Here is a 16,003-nt window from a genome sequence, read left to right as displayed (position 1 = left end):
TAGAGTAATAAAGCCATACAGCAGAGAAACAGACCTTTCCGTCCAAGCTTCCCAAATTAAATTACTCCCACTTGTCTGCTTTTGGTCCATATCCCTCTAAACCTATCCTATTCATGCACCTGTCCAAATGTCTTTTAAATATTATAACTGTACCTGCATTTATCACTTCCTATGGCTGTTCATTCCACATACAAACCACCCTCTATGTGGGAAAATGTTGCCCCTCAGGTCCCTTTTAAACCTTTATCCTCTCACCTTAAAAATGTGCCCCATAGTTTTGAACTTTACCACCCTTGGGAATAGATCTTTGCTGTTCACCTTATCTGTGCCCCTCATGATTTTATAAACCCTGATAAGGTCACCCCTCAACTTTCAATGTTCCAATGAAGAAAGTTCCTGCCTATCCAGCTCAAATTATAGCTCAAACCCTCCAATCCCAGCAACATCCTGATAAAAGGGTTGGGATATCTGGTCGGCATGGACAGGTTGGACCGAAGGGTCTGTTTCCATGCTGTACGTCTCTATGACTCTAAATCTTTTCTGAACCCTGTTCAATTTCATATTATCCTTCCTGTAGCAGGGCATTCGGAATTGTACACATAAGTGGCCATACCAATATCCTCTACAACCTCACCAGGATGTCTCTACACCTGTACTGAGTGGTCTGAGCAATGAAGGCAAGTGTGCTAATTATCATCTTAAGCACCTCATCTACCTGTGCCACAATTTTTAAAGGGCTCCACTGGGTAGTGTATAAGTCTGTTTGTTTTACCAAAACGCAATATCTCTCATTTATGCAAATTAAACTTCATCTGCCAGTCTTCAGCCCACTGGCCCAATTGAACAATATTTCTTTGCAACCTTAGATAACTCTGTCAGCTGTACCATCAATTTTGGTGTCATCTGTAAACTACTACCGTACCTCCTATATTCTCATCCAAATCCTTTGTATAAATGACAAACTACACTGGACCCAGTACCAATTCTTGTGGAACACAGCTGGTCACTGACCTCCAGTCTGAAAAACAACCCTGCACTATCACCCTCTGTCTCCTTCCTGTCTCAAACCAGTTTTATACCCTGAATCCCATGTGATATAACTTTACTAATCAGTTTACAATATGGAACCTTGTCTTAAGGCTTTACTAACGTCCATGTAGACAATGTCCACCACTGCCCTCATCAATCTTTTTGGTTATGTCCTCAAAATAACTCAAATCAAGTTTGTGAGACACAATTGCCCATTCACAAAGCCATGCTGAATATCCCTAATCAGTTCTGGCCTCTTCAAATGTATGTAGATCCTATAACTCAGAATCCCCTCCAACAACTTACCTGCCTCTAATGTCAGACTCACTAGTCAATAATTCTCAGGTTTCTTCGTACAGCTTTTCTTAAGTAAAGGCACCCTCCAGTCCTCTAGCATCTCACCCATGGCTGTGGATGACACAGAGGTCCTGCAATTTCTTCCCTAACTGTACCGTAATGTCTGGGTCAGGTCCCGGAGATTTATCCACTTTTATGTTTTTTAAAGACCTCCAGCAGTCCTTCTGTATAGTGGACTGTTTTCAAAACATCAGTATTTATTTTCCCGCATTCCCTGTCCTCCATTTCTTTTGCTAAAGCAAAAAAAAAGATGCGAATTATTCGTTTAGCAACTCTCATCTCCTGTAGGTCCACAAATGGATGACCTCGTTGATCTTTAAGGGCCCCTATTCCCTCCCAGTGGCTTCTTTGCTCTTAACGTACTTGTAGAACCTTTCTGAAATCTCCTTAGCTTTATCTGCCAGGGCTATCTCATATGCCCTTTTTGTCCTGGTTTCCCTAATAAGAATCCTCTTGCAACCCTTTTAATTTTCAAGAGATTCACATGATCTCTGCTTTCTCTGTGTTTCATATTTACTCACTCTGGACATTTTACCACGTTTGACTGAGGAGTTAGCAGCCCCTGGTCAACCATGATTCCCCTTGACTGTACTAAGAATACTCTCTTTGACTTTCAGACATGGCCACTTAGATGAATAGAGTCTTAGAGATTTACAGCATGGAAACAGACCCTTCAGTCCAACCTGTCCATGCTGACCAGATATCCCAACCCAATTAGCCCCACCTGTCAGCACCCGGCCCATATCCCTCCGAACCCTTCCTATTCATATACTCATCCAAATGCCTCTTAAGTGTTGCCATTGTACCAGCCTCCACCACTTCCTTTGGCAGCTCATTCCATACATGCACCACCCTTGTGTGAAAAAGTTGCCCCTTAGGTCTCTTTTATATCTTTCCTCTCTCACCCGAAACCTATGCCCTCTAATTCTGGATTCCCCGACCCCAGGGAAAAGACTTTGCCTATTTATCCTATCCATGCCCCTTATAATTTTGTAAACCTTGATAAGGTCACCCCTCAGTCTCCGATGCTCCAGGGAAAACAGCCCCAGCCTGTTCAGCATCTCCCTATAGCTCAAATCCTCCAACCCTGGCAACATCCTTGTAAATCTTTTCTGAACCCTTTCAAGTTTCACAACATCCTTCCGATAGGAACGAGACCAGAATTGCATGCAATATTCCAACAGTGGCCTAAGCAATGTCCTGTACAGCTGCAACATGACCTCCCAACTCCTGTGAACCTGAAACTTTGCAAATGCCAAATCCTGTGGATGGAGTGGCGTGTGAGGGTGCAGCATGGAGTGTGCCCTGAGATGTGGAGCAATGTTGACAGAAGTGCATGTCTGGGGAAGATGCTGGCAAGGTGCACCTGCTGGGCTTATGTTCTGACTCAAGTCAGCAATCTGGTTTCTCAATAGTAGGTGGGAAAACAGCAACCTTAATATTAGTGAGTGAGATTAGATAATAATGAAATGCCCACTAACTAGCAAGATTGTCATCTAGACATTAAAAGTTTAAGCTGAAATAAGTTTTTTATTTTCTCCCCATTGAACACATTGTTGAGGCTGGTAAAGTTCCATCAATTTTGTTATATATGCACAATGTAGGAAGAATGTCATGTGAACTTGAACTGAAATACCACCTCAAGGAATTAAGATGGCAGAACAAAGAGAAAATGTTATTGTGGGTTGATTCCATAAATTAAAGTAAGCATCCAACAGGAAGCCACACCAGTTAGCTGTGCATGCTTTGGTACCCTGACCCACACTATGCATAATTCTACACTATGTGTGGTCAGGTCAGGCCCTCCAGTGACTTGTGTTCTTAAATCTGGTTGTACGTTTTTCTTGAAATGCTGCAACTTCACATATAAAGCTAGAAAGGAGGAGATTCACTCCATTTAAGTAAGTAACTAAGGCTGGAGTGATTAATCAAATGTAGCGCAGCATCAGAGATATGTGTCAATTTCCTCACCTTCAACCTTAAGACACAATTTACTTGTAACTGCCTTGTAATGAACTTCAGAACAGCACTGACGCCAGTTTACATTAACTTTTAAAAGAGCAAACACAATCAAAGCAACAGCAGTCATCAGCACGTGAAGGCTGTGAACCAGGAAACACATCCAATAACCCAAGCAAACTGTATTTGCAAATGTTGATATTGAGTCATAGAGTCACAGAGATGTACAGCACGGAAAAAGACCCTTTGCTCTAACTTGCCCATCCGACCAGATATCCCACCCCATCTCACCCCACCTCCAGCACCCGGCCCATATCCCTCCAAACCCTTCCTATTCATATACCCATCCAGATGCCTTTTAAATATTGCAATTGTACTAGCCTCCACAACTTCCTTTGGCAGCCCATTTCACACATGCACCACCCCCTGTGTGAAAAATTTGCCCCTTAGTTCCCTTTTAAATCTTTCTCCTTTCACCCTGAACCTCTACCCTCCAGTTTTGGACTCCCCCACCTCAGGGAAAGACCTTGTCTATTTATCCTATCCATCCACCTCATGATTTTATGAACCTCTATAACGTCACCCCTCAGCCTCCAATGCTCCAGGGAAAACAGCCCCAGCCTATTCAATATCTCCGTACATCTCAAATCCTCCAACCCTGGCAACATCCTTGTAAATCTATTCTGAACCCTTTCAAGTTTCACAACACCTTTCCGATAGGAAGGAGACCAGATTGCACGAAATGTTCCAAAAGTGGCCTAAAACAATGTCCTGTACAACTGCAACATGACCTCCCAATGTCTGTACTCAGTATTCTGACCAATAAAGGAAAGCATACCAAACACCTTGTTCACTATCATATCTACCTGCGACTACTTTCAAGGAGCTATGAATATGCACTTTGTTCAGCAACTCTCCCCAGGACCTTACCATTAAGTGTATAGGTCCTGCTAAGATTTGCTTTCACAAAATGCAGCATGTCACATTTATCTAAACTAAACTCCATCTGCCACTCCTCAGCCCATTGGCCCATCTGATCAAGATCCCATTGTAATCTGAGGTAACTTTCTTCACTGTCCACTACACTTCCAATTTTGGTGTCAATTGCAAACTTACTAACTATACCTCTTATGCTCATATCCAAATCATTTATATAAATGAGGAAACGTAGTGGACCCAGCACCGATCCTTGTGGCACTCCACTGGTCACAGGCCTCCAATCTGAAAAACAACCTCCACCATGACCCTCTGTTATCTACCTTTGAGCCAGTTCTGTATCCAATTGGTGAGTTATCCCTGTACTCATTGAGATCTAACCTTGCTAACTTTTCTCCCATGGGAAACCTTGTTGAAAGCCTTACTGAAGTCCATATCGATCACGTCTGCTGCTATGCCCTCATCAATCCTCTTTGTTGTTTCTTCAAAAAAAACCTCAATAAAGTGTGTGAGACATGACTTTCCATGGACAAAGCCATGTTGACTATCCCTAATCAGTCCTTGCCTTTCCAAATGGACATACATCCTGTCCTCAGGATTCCCTCCAACAACTTGCCACCACCAAAATCAGGCTCACTGGCCTTTGGTTCCCTAGCTTGTCCTTACCAGCCCTCTTACATTCTGGCACCACGTTAGGCAACTTCCAGTTTTCTGGCACCTCACCTGTAACTATCGATGATACAAATATCTCAGCAAGAGGCCCAGCAATCACTTCCCTAGCATCCCACAGAGTACTAGGGTACACCTGATCAGATCCTGGAGATTTATCCACTTTAATGTGTTTCAAGACATTCAGCACTTCCTCCTCTCTAATACGGTCAGCTTTCAAGATGTCACCATCTATTTCCCAACATTCTATATCATTCATGTCCATTTCCACAGGAAACACTGATGCAAAATACTCATTTGGTATCTTCTCCCATCTCCTGTGGCTCCACACAAGGGCCACCTTGCTGATCTTTGAGGGGCCCAATTCGCTTCCTAGTTACCTTTTTGTCCTTAATGTATTTGTAAAAACCCTAAACACTATTTGCCAAAGCTATCTCATGTCCGCTTTTTGTTCTCCTGATTTCTCTCTTGAGTATATTCCTACTTCCTTTATACTCTTCTAATGATTCACTTGATCAATCCTGTCTATACCTGACATATGCTTCCTTCTTTTTCTTCACCAAACCCTCAATGTCATCTAGCATTCCCTAGACCAACCAGCTTTTCCTTTCACCCTAACACGAATATATGATCTCTGTACTCTTGATATCGCATTTCTGAAGGCTTCCCATTTTCCAGCCATCCCTTTACCTGCGAACATCTGCCCCAATCAGTTTTTGAAAGTTCTTGCTTAATACTATTAAAATTGGCTGATCTCCAATTTGGAATTTCAACTTTTAGATCTCACCTATCTTTTTCCATCACTCTTTTAAAACTAATGGAATTATGGTCGCTGGCCCCAAAGTGCTCCCCCACTGACACTTCAGTCACCTGCCCTGCCTTATTTCCCAAGAGTAGGACAAGTTTCGCACCTTCTCTAGTAGGCACAGCCAAATACTGAATCAGAAAATTTTCTTGTGCATACTGAACAAATTTTTCTCTATCTAAACCCTGAACACTATGGCAGTCCCAGTCTATGTTCGGAGAGTTAAACTCCCCAATGATAACTCCCCTATTATTTTTACAGAGATCTCCTTACAAGTTTGTTTCTCAATTTCCGTCTGACTGTTAGGGGGTCTATAATACAATCCCAATAAGGTGATCATCCCTTTCTTATTTCCCACCCAGATAACTTCCTGGATGTATTTCCGGGACTATCTACCCTCAGTACAGGTGTAATGCTATCCCTTATCAAAAACGCCACTCCCCCTCCTCTCTTGCCTCCCTATCTGTCCTTCCTGTAGCATTTGTATCCTGGAACATTAAGCTGCTAGTCCTGTCCATCCCTGAACACGTTTCTGTAATTGCTATGTTATATCAGTCCCATATTCCTAACCGTACTCTGAGTTCATCTGCTTTCCCTGTTAGGCCTCTTGCATTGAAATAAATAAAGTCTAATTTATCAGTCCTACCTTGTTCTCTGCTTTGTCCTGACTGTTTGGCTCACTTCTTTTCTCAACTGTACCAGTCTCAGATTGATCTCTTTCCTCACTATATCCCTGGGTTCCTCATGCCCATCTTACTAGTTTACATCTTCCTGAGCATCTCTAGCAAATTTCCCTGCCAGTATATCAGTCCCCTTCCAATTTAGGTGCAGTCTGTCCTTCTTGTACAGGTCACTTCTACCCCAAAAGAGATTCCAACGATCCAAAAATGTAAATCCTTCTCCCACACACTAGCTCCTCAGGTATGCATTCATCCGCTCTATCCTCCTATTTCAGCCCTCACTAGCTAGTAGAGTCAGGAGTAATCAGATATTACTACTCTCAAGGACCTCCTTTTCAAATTCCTGCTTATCTCTCTGGCTTCTCCCTTCAAAATCTCAACCTTTTCCCTTCCTATATCGTTGGTTTGAATGTGTACAATGACCTCCTGCTGGGCCCTCTCCCTCTTGAGAAATCCTTGATCCTGGCATTAGTGAAGCAACACACCATTCTGATTTTTCATTGCTGGCCACAGAAACATCTGTCTGTGCGTCGGACTAGAGAGTCCCCTATCACAATCAAAATCGTGGAACCTGACATACCCCTCATTGCATTAGAGCCAGTCTCAATACCAGAAACTTGGCTGTTCATGCTACATTCCCCTGAGAATCCATCGCCCTCTACATTTTCTTAAACAGTATACCTGTTTGAAATGGGGATAGCCACACTGGAGGAGGCTGAAATGGATCATCCACTTGGCATTTCTAGCTGACGATTGCTGCAAAAGCTTCAACCTTCTCATGCCCAAAACTTTGATTCTCCTGCTCCTCGGATGCTGCCTGACCTGCTGTGCTTTTCCAGCACCACATTTTTGGCACTGATCTCCAACATCTGCAGTCCTCACTTTTTCCCAGCCTTATTTTTTGCATTGATACGCTGGGGTCTTCCATCATTGAGGATGGGGATATTTGTGGAGCCTCCTCCTGCATTAATTATCCACCTCCAGTCATGACTGGATGTGGCAGGATTGAAGAGCTTAGATCTGATCTGTTGGTTGTCAGAATCACTTAGTTCTGTCTATCACTTGCTGCTTATGCTATTTGGCATGCAAATAGTCCTGTTTTGGAGGCTTCACCAGGTTGACACCTATAGGCATGCCTGGTGCTGCTCCTGGCATACCCTCCTGCACTCTCCATTGAACCAGGGTTGATCCCCTGGCTTCAGGGTAATGGTTGAGTGGGGGATATGCCAGACCATGAGATTATAGTACAATTCTGCTGCTATTGATGTCCCACAGTGCCTCATGGATGCCTAGTCTTGAGTTGCTAGATCTGTTCAAAGCCTGTCCCATTTAGCACAATGATAGTGCCACACAACACAATGGTGGTCATTTTCAATGTGAAGACAAGACTTTGTCTCCACAACGACTCTGTGGTGGTCACTCATACTGATGTTGTCATGGACAGATGCATCTGCAGCCAACAGATTGGTGAGAATGAGGTCAAGTATGTTTTTCCATCAAGTATATTGGTTCCCTCAACATCTGCCGAAGACCCAGTCTAGCAGCTACAGCCTTTAAGACCCAACCAGCCCAATCAGTAGTACTACTGCTGAGTTACTCTGGGAGTCCATGGATAGGAAATTAGCTTCTGTGATGTACAAAGCAGTTGCCATACCGGACCGTTAAGCACCTGGGTAGAATGCTTCCTGTAGTACATCTGTAAAAGTTGGTGAGGGTCGTTCTGAGAAGTCTGCTGAGTTTCTCCAGTATTCTCTGTGTCACTTTAAGATTTCCAGTATCCACAGTATTTTGCCTTTAGCCTTTCAGTTTGGATGTTTTGTTCCTCCCAATCAATGTTAATTATGTCTATATGTTCTGCCTATTTGTCAGAGCATTCTAGGTGCTGTTCTTCTACAAGAGAAGAGTAAAAAAAACTAAAATTTCTATGACATTGTTCTCACTGTTTGGAATTTTTGTAAGATTAGGATTCTTTCCATCCTGGTGCGTATTGTTAAGTGTTTTGTCATTATGCATTCTGGAAATTGAGGTACCACTTGAACAGAGTGAAAACTACATCCTTCGTGATAATTCACAGATCCAACAGGATGGGTGTTCGTAAGTCATTAATTGTCCTTTATTATTCCTTACCACTGAAGTCAAGCAGAGACTCTATGCTGGAGACCAAACTCTACCATGTAGTTTGTACCCTTGCTGATGTTGAAGTTAACATGTATTCACACATAATTTGGCCATCGCTGTTGAAAATTCTCCAGCACCCAGCCGCAATGAATGTCCAAGTGAAATTCCAGGCATTAGACAGCCAAATATCAAGTATACCATATAATTCTAGCATTAAAGGGTCAATTTTAATAATTGTCCTTTCTAATTGATTATTTCAATTTAAATGAATGAAGAAAGCAGTGCTTGAGAAAGGTGTCAAGAAATTGTTAAGGGATTGTTTTCATTTTTGTCACTTGCCAGTCAATGAACAGCAGCAGAGGGGAAAAATGTGAAGATATTGATTGTGGAGTTTTCTCCTTGTATTTGTCACCTCACTGCCCTTTTGGGTTCTGTTGACTCATTCTCATTCATCCAATTGGTACAAAAGCAGTGGTTGAGCAAGTTGGCACATGACCCACTTCAAGTTCTGTAAGACCTCTTTGTGTCCACTTTCTCCAGTTCTGCTGATTGGTTAATTATTGAATGCCATTGGTTAGCAATTATTGGAGCAGTTGTACTCAAGTAGAATCCATGCAAATGATCTTTTGCTTGGAGGTGGAACTGGTGATGGGGGCCAAACAAGCTATGAAAATGAATAAATTGGATGTGTTATATTATCATCTTCATCTTACCTTGGTGAAAGTGATGGTGTCGTGACACTGCTGCTACACTAGTAATCCAGAGACCCAGATAATGTTCTCAGGACTTAAGTTTGAATCTCATCAACACATTTTTAAAACAAAAAATCTCAAATCAAATGTCTGATGATATCCACCTAGGCATAAAAACAATGACTGCAGCAACAAACTATGCCCTGCAGGATTTGCCTTACTAACATTGAGTGACTAGTGCCAAAATTGAGAGAGTTGTCTCACAGCTCCAGCCTCACATTGTCTGTGAGGTACAACTATGTCCAAGACACCACTATCACCATTCCTGGGTCTGTCCTGTGGGTGAGTCAGGGCATCAGAAGTGGAAGCACAGTGGTATAGATTCGGGAGAGAGTTGCACTAGGCGTCCTCAACATTGACTTCAGACTCCATGAAGTCTTCAGATTCCTTGAAACATGGACAAGGAAATTTCCTACCAATTACCACCATCAACCCTCTTGGCTGATGAGACAATACTTCTCCATGGTGAACAATAATTTTGAAGCAGTGAGATTAGCAAAGGGGCAGATTGAACTATGTAGCTGCTAGACTGAGTTTGAGGCAGGTGGCGAGTGGACCAACAAGATGGAAAAAAATAATTGACATCACCCACACCAATTTGGCTGCCACTGATGTATCTGTTTGTGACAATATAGGTTGGAGTAACAATCTTCATGGAGACAAAGTCACATCTTTCCATTGAAAATACTCTTCTATCAAGATCTGTGGCACTACCACCATGCTAATTGGGATGGGTTTCAAACAGATATAGAAGACTGGGTATCCATGAGGCACCATGGGCCGTCAGCTGCGGAGAATTGGATTCAACCACAGCCTTCAACTTTATAACGGAGCATACTACCCCCTCACCCCATCATCCCAATCTACACTACAATCAAGCAAAAGGGTCAACCTTAGTCCAATGAAGATAGTAGGTAGTCATGCTAGAAGCAAAACCACACATAACTAAAGTTGGCTGTTCAGTTCATTTGCAATCTCTTTCTTCTCCATTACTGATTTCCCAAACTAATGTTTTCTTATATGTACACTTTATTAACTTTTTAATAAAGGAAACTTTTATATTTGTTTTTATATTTTTGGCTGAATCTACCAGAATTCTTCAAGAATATAACTAATAAAGTTGATTGAGAGAACCAGTGGATGTGGTTTTGCGGAGGCAAGGAATATTGGGGAATTTCAGACCTGTTGGATAATTGCAGAGGTTGTCACTCCTATACTCTATCCTCTTGCCTCACCTTACCTGCCTTATTTGCAATCATAACCTGCTGTCTTGGCCATGTACTATATCAGAACACCCTACCCCAAGAGGTGTGACTGCCACCTGGTGCAAATAATCTAGATAACTTTGTCCTTCTGTGATGCACTGTAGTTCAGACCCCAGCCCATTTTCTCAACACAAAATGTTTGACCATCCAATGGAGTAAAACTACTCAAAGCCACCCACCAAGACTGTGTACTAATCAACATATTTGGAGATACTGACTACTCCACAATGCAAAGAATCACCAGTATGGGATTAGTCAGTCAACTCTGCAGATGTACGCATCTGCACTTATGGAGCCTGTGGGCAAAATCTAGGAATCCCTCCCTTGCAACATTAAGTGTGTCTACAGCACATAGACTGCAGTAGCTCACCAAGTGCAACTAGAATGGGCAATAAATGTGAGTGAATGTTTAAAAATCACAAAGAACATAAAGAAATTACTTGGGAATTCATACTGGAAATTATAAGTATGCAGCTACCTTCAGAAATTAGGGAAAGAGACACAAACATAATACTGTGAACGTTGTTGGACAAAGTCTTGTAGGAAAGAAAGGGCCATTTCAGAGAGAGATCTTTGACATACAGTTGATAACCAATGATTAGTCATACCTAACTCACCTGACTAATAATGGCAACTAATTCTTCAACAAAGCAGAAAATGGTGGTACTGCATCGTACTCTGATACCATTTGATAAAAAGAAAGGACAAGATTTGGTTTCCAACCCTTCTTCAGAACTGAAAAAGGAAGTCAACCCACTGTCCCCCCCAAAAAATATCACATTACAGACAGGTAGGTACAGGCAGAAGCAGATTTCCTCAGCAGTGATTAGATAAGTAATCATCTTCAAGAAAGCTATAATTGAACTGCATCAGTGGGTTTTTTTAATGGGAGAATGATCCAGACTTTTATCACTGTTTGCATTAAGGTATGTTTCCTAAGTTCCAAATGTCTTTGATTTTAACATTATCCTCAAATCACCTACATGTGAAAAAGGTTTTTCTTTATCAACTGTTTCCAAAATCCTGAATGAAATCACTTGCAACCTTCTATATTCTATAAACCAAGATTATGCACACTTGCTTAAAATTTCATTCCTGGAGTTCTGTTGCCATTCTTACAAATTTCTGCTGAACATATTCTGCTGAACATTTTTTTTCCCCAGGCATGGTGTTCAGTATTGTACAGCTTGTCTCAGATGTGATTTAACCAGGACATTGTATAGATGTAGAAAAATATTTTCTTAATTCTAGCCCATAATCTATAAAGTCTAATAGTCCATTGGGGACCATGGACTATTTTTTGTACCTGATCACTATATTTTAATAATCTTTGTACATGGGCTCTCAATATCTTTCAACTTTTGATATTCCTTGCTTTTCATTATTTGAAAATATTTCAATCTACTCTCTATTGTTGAAAACTGATGAGCTCACACATTAATATTACCTCCCAATTTTTACACCCTTACTTTAACAATGATTCTTGGGAATCTTGAGCACCATCAATTCTACTTAATTTAACACCAACCAGTCCCAATGACAGTTGGGATAGACAATAATCGCTGGCCCAAGCCACTATTACCTGCATCCTTTGAATTGATTTTTTTTTTGAAACTCTGTCTCTGGCAAACTTGGGCATCGGGCTTACTATTGTGCTAATTAAGTCATGAATGCCAGCAATTGCACAATTGAAGCCCCAGGATGGTGTCTTGTGGAATAACTCTTCCTTCTAATTTGAATTCATACTCAACATCCTTACTGTTTATCTTCTGTCTAAGCAAGCTCCCTCATCTGGCCAATATTTATCTTCAATTTTACGACTTTAAATTTAGCAAAGAATCTCTTATGTTGAACCTTATATAGCTTCTAAATGTCTGTATAAACTACATCTGTAGACAATTCCCTGTGTACTATTTTAATTACTTTTGCAAGAAATTTGATTAGGCATCCTTTTCGTCTTGATCTAACCTTTAGAAATCCATGCCGATTTGATCAGATCAAATTTCTCTCTGAACCACTCTGTCCTTAATTATAGATTGCAATAAATTCCCCACAGCAGATGTTGGGCTTTAACCTACGTTGAGATGGTTGTTACATCAATCTGGTTGCATTCAACAGCTTCACACTCGTCTGTGTAAAAAAAGTTCTGTTTAAATCTCATAAACATAATCTTCTATTCATAACCCCACAATTATTGGGAACAGCCTGTTTCTATTTACTGAGTCCTATCTCTTCATAAACATCCTAGTCAAATCAAAGACTTGAAGTTCTATACTGCATTACATAGAATAAAATATTCCACAGTCAATTTATAATAATTGACACCAAGACAAAGAAGGTGTTAGAATAGTCAGATAATTATCTAAACCAATAGGTTTAAGGAGCATGTTAAAGAAGAGAGAGGTGGAGTGACAGAGACATTTAGGAATTTCAGAAATTAGATCCTTGGTAATTAAAGGCTCAATGTCAATTTTTATGCAAATGAAGTAGGATGCATAAGTGGCCAACTTCTTGGATACTGTAGGTCTAAAGATAATTACAGCAATTGAAGGCTTTGAACACATGAATGTGAGTTAGGATACTGTCAGCAATCGTCAGGATGACCATGAATCCATTGTTGATTGTTGGAAAAAATCCATCTGGTTCACTAATATCCTTTAGGGAAGGAAACTGCCATCCTTACCTGGTCAGGCCTATGTGTTTGACTCTTAACTGTCTCCTGAGATCAGCCAGGAGAGCATTAGAATTGCCAATTTTGGAAATAATAAAAGCAAGGGTGACAGTTCTATCAAAGATGGGTTTGAAATGAAGGCAGAGAAAGGTGATATTCTGAAGGTGCAAGCACGTGGTCTTAGTGATGTATTGGACTTTGGTTTGGTAGCTGAACTCAGGGATGTTTGCGAACCATCTTGCTCAGCTTGAGACAGCAGCCAGCCGTGTGGGTTGTAATCAGTATTCAGGGAACAGAGCTTGGTCAAAGGTCAAATACAGTGGTTTCTATATTCCCAATGTTTCATTGAAGGATGTTTCACTCAGTTAAGGGCTGTATGTTGGACCCGAAAACTGACAATACAGAAACACTGAAATGGATAGAGAGAGATATTGTTAGGTTGAACGGCATAAGTGTTCACAGGAACACGATATTGTCTCTTTGGATCTAATCAAAGAACAACATGTAGTCAAAAAATAAGAGGGAACTGAGAATAGATCATTGAGGTAATTGAGAGGCAATAGTGCAGAAGGGAAGAGATCATTGTAAGATATTCTTTGGTTACAGTTCGATAATAAAGCATGGAATCAAGTTAGGGTACTTCCACTTGGTTTTCATTGGCTGGAGTGTGCTTCACAATGTCTTACCCGCTCTGTAAGGGGATACATGAAAGAACTCTTTCTACTTTCAAGACATAAAAAAAACCAAAATCTACCCCATCACAACAACATTGAATTTTATTTACTGCTTTTTTGCCCATTGCACCACGTTATCAAAACCCTCGCTGAACTTAATTTGGCTCTCAGAATTAATGTTTCTTATTGAAGTATCATTGGCAAATTATCCAAAGATTAATTTGACATCTGAAGTACGTGTATCTGATTGTTATTAATACTAACCTTGGGTTCAAGAGCCACTTGCTCCGGAGGTATGTCATTACATCTCCAAACAGGTTAATTAGAAAAATACTTTAAATAGAGCAAAAAAAAACTAAGGCTAAACTTGGGTCCTCTTCTAGTGCAGTGGTTATGGCCCTACGACTGGACCAGGAGCCAAGTCCCACCTGCTCCAGAAGTGTGCAGTGACATCTCTGAACAGGTTGATTTTAAAAAAAACTAAGGCTTACATTATGGCTCTTGTGGCACACTGGTAGCATTCCTGCCTCTGGACTAAAAGACTTGGGTTCCTGTTCAGAAGTGTTCAATAATATCTCTGACCAGGTTGATTAGGAAAATATCTAAGGACAACCTTTATCCCTACCTCTGAGCCAGAAAACCTGGGTTCAAATCTCATGTGCTCTAGAGGTGTGTCATAACATCTCTGAACAGAAAATATTGAAAGCTAACCTTTAAACTGCTTTTCTAGTCTGGAATCTTAAATTACAAAAGAGAACAATATAGGAACTAAGCAGGAGGAAAAGCCTTTATTCCAGTAATCTGAATGTGATTCAAAACACATTTCAGACATGAGGGTCACTCTGTTCTGCTGTCCTAATTGCAACTTAGGACACAGGAACATTAAATTTAGGAGCATAAGTTCCTGAAACTGGTGTGCATTTCAGTAAGATCAAGGCTGATCTGCTTGTCGTCTCAATTTCGCTTTCCAGTCTACCCTGATAACCCTTGTCTAGAATAGAAATTACACTGCAGAAATGAAAATTAGATTTAAAAAATTAAATTAAGGAACTAAAGTTGTGTACAAGGAACATTATTCAATGAAAGTACTTATTCAGAAATAGTCAGACAATTTAGAAATGCCCATAATTTCCAGGAATGTGTTCAAAATTATGGAGGCTTTATCCAGGAGCACATGAATTGCAGTATCAGCCTTTAAAGTTAAGCAAGTCAACCTTAACCATCGTGCACATGGAAACATTGATAGTGAAATGATAGTTAACTGTTTGACCTTGGCAGGGGCCATCACATCTGAACCTATTATGTTTCCTCAAATTTTAACAGGTCCTCTCCCATCAGGGGCCACTGCATGGCAATCAGGAATATGAATCCATATAATTTTCACTTCCTTTTTTAGAGATCTTGATGCTAAGTCTCATAACCATCCATAACCCCAAACAAGATGCAGCCCTTTGTATAAGATGTTTCAGCTTCCGTGAGCTGGATGTAGTCAGCTCAATGAGGGTTTCGACGAACTCCAGAGAATACTTGCTAGCTCTGTGGAGGAGCCCAGAAGGTATTCAGCCACTTAACTGCCCACTGCCAGCCCTTCACTGGGATTGAGTGCCTTGCAGAGTAGTCCCATCATGTAAGTGCTGCCGACCAATCAATGACAGCAGCTCCTCATTTTCATCAGAGGAGTGTTGGTTACTGCTGACTACGCACTTACCAGAGAAATCTAACAAATTCAAACTGGCAGATTACTGCCCTATCAGTCTACTCTTGATCATCAGCAAAGTGATGGAAGGTGAGATCAGCAGTGCTATCAAGGAGCTCCTGCTCAGCAATAAGCTGCTCAGTGATGCCTAGTTTGGGTTCTGCCAGGGCCACTGAACTCCTGACCTCATTACAACCTTGGTTCAAACATGGACAAAAGAGCTGAATTCCACAAGTGAGTTGTCAGAAGTCAGAAGGAATAAGGAATTCCTCAAATGGTCCAAACAACTTCAACTGCTTCATCAATAACTTCACTCTATCCTCGGGTCAAAAGTGGGGATGCTCGCTGGTGATTGCACAACATTTAGCACATTTCATGACTCCTCAAATACT

This window comes from Hemiscyllium ocellatum, chromosome 5 (assembly GCF_020745735.1).
Source record: "Hemiscyllium ocellatum isolate sHemOce1 chromosome 5, sHemOce1.pat.X.cur, whole genome shotgun sequence".
Lineage (NCBI taxonomy): Eukaryota > Metazoa > Chordata > Chondrichthyes > Orectolobiformes > Hemiscylliidae > Hemiscyllium > Hemiscyllium ocellatum.
The sequence above is the reverse complement of the archived record's forward strand: the minus strand, read 5'-3'. Positions refer to the sequence as shown.